General features: G+C 36.6%; 1 long non-coding RNA gene across 1 annotated transcript; it reads right to left on the reverse strand.

Moving 5' to 3' along the window:
• Positions 1-4,981: 4,981 nt before the first annotated feature.
• On the reverse strand, positions 4,982-9,447 carry LOC139084941 (uncharacterized). Its single transcript, XR_011542879.1, has 3 exons — positions 9,315-9,447; positions 5,942-6,016; positions 4,982-5,101 (listed from the first exon to the last, which is right to left on the reverse strand). It is a non-coding gene; the product is annotated as an uncharacterized lncRNA (long non-coding RNA).
• Between the last annotated feature and the right edge of the window lie 1,798 nt (positions 9,448-11,245).

The raw sequence follows: 11,245 nt of genomic DNA on the forward strand, positions 1-11,245 counted from the left end.
TTACAAGGCTAGCGTCAGTGAGAAGAGAAGCTTCAGCTCTCCTGTGATGGGCAGAGTAAGGCACTATTGAGACCAGCCTTCAAGGAAGGCCTCCTTTCCCTAGTTGCAGGAGTGGCATCAGCTTGCAGCCCTCAGCAGCTGTAGGGATCACGTGAGCTGTAGAGAGTGCTCTCAACCGACATCACACCCTTCCTGGAACTGTTGACATCCAGCCGCTACTAAAGGCAGGATTGGGGGTGCCAGATGTTTGCAGGTATCATCTAAGGAGAGTTTGGAAACTGTGAAATACTGCTGCCCCTTATCCGTGCGGAGAGCTGAATGCTTGGGTGCTGCTCCAACATCTGGATAAAGATATACACCTGGTTCCAAAAGCTAATTATTTAGTCCATCGACAATGAAAACTCAGGATCATTTTCAGATATTGCTCAATGCAATACATGAGTAAATTTTTAAAACATAATCAAGCCAGACATAAATGAAGACATAAAGATTTTGAGGTTCACAGATTTAAGGATAAATAGACAGAATATTTTTATTCTTTATTGAAAATTTAAGAATGAAAGGAAAATGGTAATAAAAGTACAAAAAATTTATAAATATTATTTTGAAAACAATAATTTTGCACATAAGTATACATAGATATATAATAGATACAGTTTAATAATTCCTGTATTAGCATCAAGCATTAAGGGTGGTTTATGGAACTTTATAGAATATCCGAGAACTTAAATAATATATGTTTCTGAAAATGTAACACATATATTGAAACTAGTGACATACTTATATCTCCTCTAATATATGACCTACTATTCAATGAGTGATTTGGTATCATTTATTCCTTAATTGCAGACATGATTTGAATATTATAGAGCATCTTCACAAACCTATGGCCAAGTGCAAACGCAAAAATAAATTGTGAATCTTTTCCTTATGTGAATTTATCTGATTTAACTCTGATTGCATGGTACACTATTGCGTATATCTGTTCTAAGCTCCATTTTCTAAAGGTCTGGTTCTTCAAACATTTTATTTGGTCTTCCCTTGAGAATGAGTAGAAATCTATGTTAAATAACATCAAAAGTAAATTGTAACTTAAATGGGGAGAGAGGAGTAATGGAATTATATCAAAATAAGTCACCTGGGCCCGGGGACTATGGGCTTTACATAAAGATCTCACAGCATTTTGCAACCTCAGGCAGTAGGGATTTACGAACTGTTAGTCTCTGCTTGGCTGCTCTGTAAGGTACTTCCATTCATGTCTGATTTAACAAATAGTAAACATAACCTCAAAGGAAAGAAATCAGGTTTTAAATCGTGAAGTACACATTGGACTTTTTTTTTTTGCATTAACAATGCATAGAGAAGAGAATCATTATGCATGGCATTGTTTTCAAAATAGAAAAATTGTATCTATTGGGACATTCCTTAGGCTTGTTCAAAAAGAAAATGTTCTCTCTATTTTTTTTAAGTATTAACAAGGGAAATGATTTCTGACTGCCTTGTTACTATAGGAAACTATATTTTCAGCAGGAGAGAAATGGGATTGCTTTCATTACTTTAATTGCATGACAGTTTTCCCAGTGCAGAAAAGAATTGACTTTGGAGGCTTACAAAAGCATTCATATGTAATGAAAACTCCTTGTCACATTGCAAATGCATATGATATTGTCCTACCTTTCAAAAAGATGTGAAACTTTCTGCAGCTGTTTCGCATAAAGTATTGTGACACCGGGTAATTTAACTTTTGAGATATTTCATCCATAAAAAAAGTTTTTTGAGACAGAGTACAGATAACCCAACTGCCTTCATTCATATTTACCATTTGCTTTCATTGAATGCATAAATGATTTTCCCAACTGTGTAATGAAGTTTATCCAAAGTCTTCCCTAAACTCTATGCACTCTCCTTTTGAATGAAGTGGGTGAGTTATACAAAGTCTGTAATTTATGTGCAATGAGGAAAAATAAAGCAGAACAAGGAAGTGTTCTGATTTAACTACAGGGAAATTATTTAGTTGGGGGCAGGTATCTGTTCTATGTCTGTAACCTCACTTTTCTTTTTTAGGTGTTGTTTTTATTAGCACACAGCAGCAATGAAAGAGTAAATTATAAACATTCATCATCTAAACATTGCATTTATTGATTTTCTTATATGCGGCACTTTGCGTCGTTGGTGACATATGTAAGAACCAAAGAAAAAGGAAAGGTTATAACTGTTCACTGATTATGAATCTCCCATGAGAGTTTAAAAATGAGTTAAAAAATGTTACTCTGTAACAGTACATTAATAGGAAAACACTCATTTAACATGCTTTAGATGCTTCATCTATGGCTTAAAGGGACAAAGAATTTTGTGCATGCTAACATGTGTGTGCCATTACTTACTGAAAAGCTTCTATGTCTATCTCATATTTACATACAATCTACCATTCTCAAATCAAGGTAAATAAGTGCTGGTTTTAGAAGGTGACAATGATTCCTGATGTTTTAATTTTCCATGACATAAGTAGATTGAGATTAGCTGTATACCTTTTACTTTATTATATTGGCAGTTGAAGCAATAGCATAGCAATCCAAATGTGTTAATGACAGCTTTTGGCTTTCAAATGGATTTGGATGAATATATGACTTGGCTCCATGAAAATGGATTCTCCTTTACATTTGAAAATTCATTTAATTACTGTGTACAATGGGTGCACAGTAGAATTAATAAGTTTAAGTATTGATTAGTGATTAGACATTAGAACTGAAATACTACATAAAAGCTTGTTTCTACCTCACGTTTTGTTAACTAGTTATGTCCAATACAATTATCACCTTTTAGTATATCAGTATGAAAAAAAATCTGTTCAATGTTCTTAAAGCATGCAAACTAGACTTTTTGGAGAGTACATTTTTCAAATGCTATTTGAAATCTATTTAATGAGGTTAAATAGTGGAAATTAAAATATTTTAAAGTTCATAAACTCAGATTGGCGATAGGAAGCGAATGTTGATCAACTCAAGAAGCAGTAGCTGAGAATCAGGTCCTTGGGTTGTAATTTTGGGTCCATCACATCTTCTCTGACCTTGGGCAAGCTACTTTCTTCATTTTGTCTCTACTTTGTTAAACTTTGTAACAGGTAAAATATTTTTCTTTTTTATATAGTTCTAGATTTTAGTGGGGGCACTTTGTAGGCAGAAATGTTACTGCCTACAAACATAGGTTCTTTACCAGCCACACAAGAGGGGCCAAATAAAAACTGGAATGTCAGGCTTATGGCAAGGAAAGGTTTTTATTCGGATGGCATCAGCTGGGAGATGAGAGTGAGCCCTCAAATTTGTCTCATTTCGTCTTGTCTCCCTGTAAGAGGGGAGGCAAGGGATTTTAAAGGTTTGTGAGGAATGTGGCTGCTTGTAAATGGGGGGTAGTCAGTGGCATTGCTGGTCAGAGCTTTCCCACCAGCCTGCGTTTGGCCTTGGGACGCTGTATACAGGGAAGAAGAGGAGATGATAAGGAATCCAGGTAGCTGTCCTTGGCCATCTGTCTCCATGGCGGCTAGTGGATTCTGGAGCCAGGGAGCCAGGGAGTAAGAAGAGAAAGAGTGCTTTGGTTTTCACCCCATGTATGCTTGGTTTAATGTAGGGCAACTTATATCAGGGCTGGTATCAGACATACTGCCTAAAGGGAAGAAATGGTAATAAAAAATAAATACAATAAATACACTTAACTGAAAGATAAGAGTCTAGTGCATTATTTGTATGGAGCATGAAACTAAGCAGGTTTAAGTTCTGTCCATCTTTTTCTAGTGGATGCTACAACATGCATAAAATGTCAAAGCACTGATTTACATTGTATACATTCTCTGAAAAGGTCAATGTCCAATGCTATGCCACTTATTCAGTAGTTTTGTTTTCCAGAAACTTTATTTCTCTGTAATGGGGTCAAACATGAGAAAAGACGCCAAACACCTAAAAGAGCTATTGTCAAGCCCACCTCTAGAACTATGCTATTGCTTTTTGTCTGCACTCAGAATGTTGATGACTACAGATAATTTAACATATTATTGTTCACAGTTTGGGCTGTTTTTCCACAATCCACAGCAAGCAAGAAATAGTTGAGCAGAGAGGGTTTGGGAATGATGACAGCTGAAGAAGCTCAGCTAGGCGAGAGCAGATGCGTCAATGTGACAGTCAGGTATCAAAGAATAAGACAGAAAAGTTGTAAAACAAATTGAAACAGTATGGTGAGTTTTCCTACGATTGAGCCTGAATTGACAACAAAACAAAGAAATGAAACCATCTTTGATGTCCTCTGATTACATGAAGTTTATAATTTAAAGTATGTCATAAAACCATAGAAAATTAAACCAGGGAAGGATGTGAGAGATTATCTGAGACTATATGTCCTCAATTTGCAGATGAAAAACTGAAGCAATATGAGTTTCATCATTTAACCAAGGTTATAAATAAAGATTTAAAATTAATAAAATTTTACTTCTCTGGGTAAACTTTAGTTGTTTATAAAGTTCTCTGTGTGGAATGGTTTGTTCCTTAGAAATGTAGTGTGTGTGTGTGTGTGTGTGTGTGTGTGTGTGTGTGTGTGCGTGTGTGTGAAGCTAAATAGCTATATGTATATAATCATATTTATTTATATACCAACATATGCATCTTTCTAGCCACTATATGAGAAACATATGTCTTAGTTGTCAAGTATAACATTCCTCCAATATTTCTACAATATTTTTTAAACTCATATTTGAGGTTAAACATATTTATGCTATTAGGATTCACCCTAAATTTATAAGTCTATAATCTGGAAAAGAAACCTGATTAAGTCCAGAATTCTTAATAGTAGGTATTGGGGTGGGAGTAAGGAAGTTGTTCCCTCCTGGGTCCTGTTATCTTACAGATACACATGATAACAGATGGAAATCACCTAGGTAAATCTGTTATATATATGCTAAGTGGCAAGCCAGAAAGAGAAGAAAGCAGTGAGGTATGGGAGATGTTCAAGCCATGCATAGCCCTTTATTACAGTAGTTCATGTTTTCCAAATGTGATGAATGAGCCACTTGCATGAGAATCACTGCAATCATGTGCCAATGATGTAGCTCTGACACCTGTGTTGGAAGAGAAGGCAGGAAAGAGGCATGGGTGGGAGGCATCTCAGATCGTAGAGCAGCTCTGAGAACACTGTGACCAGGTCAAAAAGGAGAGGCAGAGACCAATTTACCATATGCGTGCCCCCATGAGTGCACATGCACATACACAACACACACATATTTATGCGAAATATAATTAGACTTGAGGAGACTTTTAAGAGGAAGTAATTTCCAGGCAGAAACCTAAAGAATGAGTAGAAATTACCCAGGAGAAGAAAAAGAAGTATATAGAGAAAAGAATGCTCTAAGAAAAAAAATTAGCATGTGCATTGACTTGGAGGGGATACTGAAAGCTTCGTATATTTGAAGAACTGAAAGAAATTCAATCTCTTGAAGATGGAGTATGCGTAAGTGACTGTGCATACCAGAGAATCAGGTCAGCTCTATCACAAAGGGATATATAAGCCTGGGCAAGGAGTTAGGGTTTGAGGAAAAAGTCTTTTAAGATGGCAGAGATTAAGCATGTTTAAATACTGATGGGAAGAAGTTGATAAAAGGAAGAAGTTGAAGAACAAAGAAAGAGAAGAGAGATTTGACAGACAGTCTCTTTTAGAAGCAGCATTGGCCCTTACCTTGTGTTCCTTGTAAGCAGAGGAAAGAGTTTCTTTATTTCTCTCATCAGAGCCAAACTTCATGAAAGAGTTATCCTCATTCCCTGAATTGTTTTCCACTTAAACATCTCATTCCTCATCCCATTAAAATTTGCTATTAACTCTATGCCCCTCAGTGAACTTGCTCTAACCGAAGTAATCAATGATCCCCTTGAAATAAATCCAACGGCTAGTCTACATCACTTACTACATTTTCAGTGATCTTTGATTATGTTGCTCATTACTTTCTTCTCCAAAGAATCTCTTCAAAGTGCCTGCACATCTGCACCAAAAGACAAGAATATTTACGATGGTATCTGTACAATAGCCTCAAACCAGAAGCAATTAAAATCTTCATCAAAATTATAATGGATAGATAAATTATGTTTGTCTTAACTAATAGATTATTATACAGTAATAAAAAGGAAGAACTTTAGCTATATGCACCAACATGCTGAATCTCGCAAACATTAATGTTAAGTGAAAAAACCCACACACAAAATATGTTTCTGGTTACTTAAAGTTCAAAATGCAGACCAAACTATACTATGCTTCAGAACTCAGGAGAATTGTTACGTTATGAGTGAGAGGGTGATGTTGGTAAGGAGCATGTGGGACTCTTCTAGGTGCTAGAAATATTTTACTTTTTGACCTGGATTTTTGTTACGTGAGTTCACTTTAAAATATTCCATCAAGTGGAAAATTTGTGTTTCATGAACATTTATTTCCCTTTCTGCATTGTATCTCACAATTTTAAAAAAATTTAAGAACATTAAATCAAGAATGCTAAATAGAACCACGCTTTCTCCCTAGCTTTTGTAATATTATTCTCTTAACATTTTTCATATTTTTCTGGCTGTATCTTCTTAGCATCCCTTTGTAGGGTTGACTATCCCTCAAATTTTGAGAGTATTCAGGGCTCTCACTTATGTCTTGTCCTCACATTTCTTTTTGGTAATCACTTGCTTTAGCAGGCTGTCAGTTGTTATCTACAAGCCGTGTATATTTCAAGTTCAGATCACTTTCTTAAGCTCCAGGCCCACATGCCCAATTCCATAATTAATATCTCTTCTGGAATGCCCCACAGCCACCTCAAATTCAGCATGGCCCTAATGTAAGTATTGTCCTACCAGAACATCTCCTCCCTGCTCCCCAGCTTTCCCTCTTTCAGTGAATAACTTTATTTATACCCAGTTGCCCAACCCGTGAATTTAGGAATTATGCTGAATCTCCCAGTCCACATATTCCCATCCTATAAATTGCGATGTCCTGTGGAGCATATCTCCTAAATAAGCTCCTAATTTGCCTATGTCCTTTCAGTTTTCTTGCCAGCCGACTGTCCAGGCAACAATTATTAATTGCTTGCATTTCTTTTTTTGTTTGTTTGTGAGGAAGATTAGCACTGAGCTAACATCTGCTGCCAATCCTCCTCTTTTTGCTGAGGAAGACTGGCCCTGAGCTAACATCCGAGCCCATCTTCCACTACTGTATATGTGGGATGCCTGCCACAGCATGGCTTGACAAGCAGTATGTAGGTCTGCACCTGGGATCTGAACCAGCGAACTCCTGGCTGCTGAAGCAGAACGTGAGAACTTAACCACTGTGCCACCAGGCTGACCCCTAATTGCTTGAGTTTCTGTGTCAGCGTCCTTGGTGCATCCCTGACTTCTGCCTTGCCCCTATCAATCTAACCCACCAAAAACCAGGCAGCTAAATGTTTTTAGAATGTGGTTATGGATTCTGATCTTTTCACTCTGCTAATAAATCCAGCATGTTCCCTTACATTTGTGTAAATTTTTTTTTCTATATACTAGATGAATTTCATTAAGATAATTAGATACACACCAGCTTTCAAAGGATACCATGCATATGTACATTAAATAAAGGACTTAAGCTCTGCCAAACTTAAAATTATCAAGCAAAGAATAAAATAATACTCTACAAACACTAGAGTATGCATGCATAGTGGATCATTTATTTCCAGAGCTTGTCCTTCATACACACCTCGTTCTAGTGGAAAGAGTACCACCTATGCTCCCTGCATATTTTCTTGGGCACGTTCTTGCCAATTCCAAACCTAGCAGCTTGAAAAGTGTTGGGAACTAAAAAAAGAAACAGACTATTCCCTTAGCTTCTATGTCATACTACTGTAGTGTTTTCTTTTTCTTTTTTTTTTTTTTTGTCTGCACCTTCTCATTAGATTTGAGCTGGAAAGCAACTTATATTCCTAAAATACAAAAATATATGACTGTGAACCCAGAGAATGTATCTGTTGTGTTTACTGCTCTAGTCCTAACACCTGGAACAGTGCCTGGCGCACAGTAACTTTTCTCTGCGTTAAAAGTCTCCAAGGAATGAATGAGCCTAGCATCTGTGCTGTCAGATTCTTTTTTGAGAATCTATGCCAAAAAGTGCAGAGAGAATTCATCAGTCAACAGTTGGCATTTAAAATGAAAAGTCATTACGTAGAAGGATCAAGAGAGATTGTTAATTTCTAGGGACGGTCTAATCACAGTGATGTGGAGCATACCCTATGAAAAAAGAGCAAGGCAGATTAGTGGAAAGTAAAGACACAAAATGTATAGCCAAATCCTATTAACTGATTGGCAATAAAGAAAGTCCCAGGAAGATTTCTAACTAGGCACTGCCTCTTTATGCTGTCTTCTTATACGTTTTTACTTGTCCTAATCGAACCACATGTTTGTGGAGTCCAGTGAGCTCCCGTTCTGCATGACCTGCTGCACCTCACCAATAGATGGTGCGTACTTGGTGACCGAAATGCCCAACCAACACATAGGCCAATCTTTCAGATTGGCAGCAAAGAATAATAGATAAGCGTCTTTTTGAAGTAGAATGGAGGAGACAACATGGCTGAAAATACTTTCTGTAGATAAAATTAAAATTAGCAGATGGTCTGGAAACACATGCTAGTTGAGGCAGCACATAGAGGATAAAGCAAAACTGGGTAAATAATTGGATTGAGAACAGGATCTCCTGGATTTCCTTCTCAATTCTAATACTTCCTAGCAGTGAGGCCCTGGGGAATTCACTTAATTTCCTTGAGTCTAGTTTTCACACGTGTGAAATAAGAATAAAAACTGCCTTGGCTACCTCCCTGAGGCTTTGGGAAGATCAGGCCTGATAATATCTGTGAAACAGCTGTATGAAATTTACAGCTATCTTTAAATCATCATTTTTGTTATAATCATTATCATAAAGAACTCTACCGTGTCCAGTGGGACTTCTTTACTGAAACTGTGTCTTTTGTCTTTTAAGAGAGATTCTAAAGTGCGTTTCAACTTTGTATTTGGTGGTAACTGAAGCAGCTTATCTCTGGAGTCTGCGAATTCAAAGCCAAGCATAAGGAACTGCAAGTACAGGTCTGAAACCCGATGGAAGATCAGGGAACTACAGAGAGTCTAGTTCAAGGTAAAGCTGCCTCTTGATCACTTTCTTTAGGCAGAAAAAAAATGAAAAAGGAACAAGAAGAAAAGGCAAAAAGACACTGCCACCCAGAATGGAAGTCTTCATATAATAATGTCTGAGCCCGGCTGCTCGCGAAGGATTTAATCACTGCTTACTTTAGGAAGACATAGAAGGAATGATGTCACCTCAGCCTCTGAAGAGAGAGGTCAAAATCTGCCTCCGCTTTTTGTGGCAATTAATCCCACTGCATTCTTGCTGTGAGAGATCCTCAGGGTGGCAACTGCTTTATATAGAAGGAATCTTTCTCATTGTTACATATCTAGATTCCAAGGCTGGTTGCATCTGTGTGTCTACTACAGTGGATAGTGACAGAATGGCTAGAGAATGCTTATACAAAAAGGAAGATAAAATAACCTTAACATCTAACTGTTTCATTACAAACGCAATGCGCTTGGGTGCTCAGTTGCATTTTTAAAATATTTCTGTGGTATTGGTAGTGAAGCTCGAATTTAATCCTGTGATTCATCTGAAATTTGGGGCCCATAGTGAATTAAAATTAGAAATAAATCCGGCTGCTCCAATGTTTCCTCTTCCAGCAAATGCAGAATTAGGAATAAATCCCAAGGATTTAGCTTGGGAAAGATAAGAACCTCTTGACCTACCTCAGCACATAACACATCAAAGCAAGCCTAGTTTGATTTCCTTTGTTCACTTTTAGTTTATTCTAAGCAAAAGCAAGGAAAGAAGGGACTGTTTGATTATGGATGGTTTTACATTTCCCAATTCTCAAGGATTTACCACATCTTTAAGCAATCACCAGTGTCACTAAACAATTCATAGCTTTGTTGTATATAGCAAAGTTACAAGAAGAGGCAATTGCAACAGTAACGCACAATAGCTAAAGTCATATATTCCATCATCACGAGATGTTGGAGATAATTTATTCATGTCCTTTTAATTTGTAGGTCAGAGAAATGAGATCCAGAAAAATTAAGTGACTTACAAGGTCACAGAACTGGTTAAAGTTGAAATCAGGACGAGAACACAAGTTTTCTGACTCTTACACCAACGAAGTTCTCCATTTGCATTCTATCTCTCCTTCTTTTCCCCGGAAATACTTCTGTACTAATGCTTCCAAACAAGAACTCATTGCTCTGTAAACATGTCAGATTTATTAGGCTGCAAGAATAAAACTATCATGATAATACATTTTTGTATTTTGTCTATATTGATTGGTCCAGAACAGGTAGTGCAAAACTTGATGCCTTTCAAAAATATCTGCTGTTAATAAATGGCCTCTTCTGAGTTGCAAAGACAGTGTTGAAACTCAGTGAGCAGACATACCAGTGATAGCGATGGCTCTGTGTCATTTTAATATATGTTCAGTAATGATATCATTTTACAAATAAGCTGATACGAACTTTTAAAGAAGAAAAATAAATATAAGATGAAGTTACAAAAATCAAGTACTGCTTGAAAGTGAAACATAATATTACAACCAAAACATAAATCCTGAAATCAGCACCTGCTTCATATGCTCAGTTTTTAAAATTAATTAAAAAATCTTAACTTATAAATAATAATTTTTTTCATTGATAGAGACAAAACACCCAACACAATCACAATTATTTGTGTGCATTTTTGTAATTAAGGAGGTAGTTTGTTTGAGTTCCTATTTTTAGGAATAAATATCTCAAAAGACTAAAAAGGAATAAAAAGGTGAATGAAAAATAAACGTTTGTACAATTACAAATATTTGGCTTTCACCAAGCTGTCAAATTCTCTTCTCTTGACTGCAAAGTCATCCAGTAGGGAAATATGGGGTTTATGTAAGTTTTTTTTCTGATGTAAGTGTATCTTGAATCCTGCAGGCGACTGGATATGCAGGTGTAGTAGGCTGAATAACCCACTCCCCCCATAAAAGAACCACATTCTAATAATCAGGACCTGTGAATGCTATCTCATTTGGAAAAACGAAATTTGGAGACGTGATTAAAATAAGGATGTTGAGATGGAGTGATTATTTTGGGTTATTCGTGAGATAATTAATCATGGATTACCTCATGAATCTTAAGAGTCCTTATAA

Source organism: Equus przewalskii, chromosome 7, assembly GCF_037783145.1.
Source record: "Equus przewalskii isolate Varuska chromosome 7, EquPr2, whole genome shotgun sequence".
Classification (NCBI taxonomy): Eukaryota; Metazoa; Chordata; class Mammalia; order Perissodactyla; family Equidae; genus Equus; species Equus przewalskii.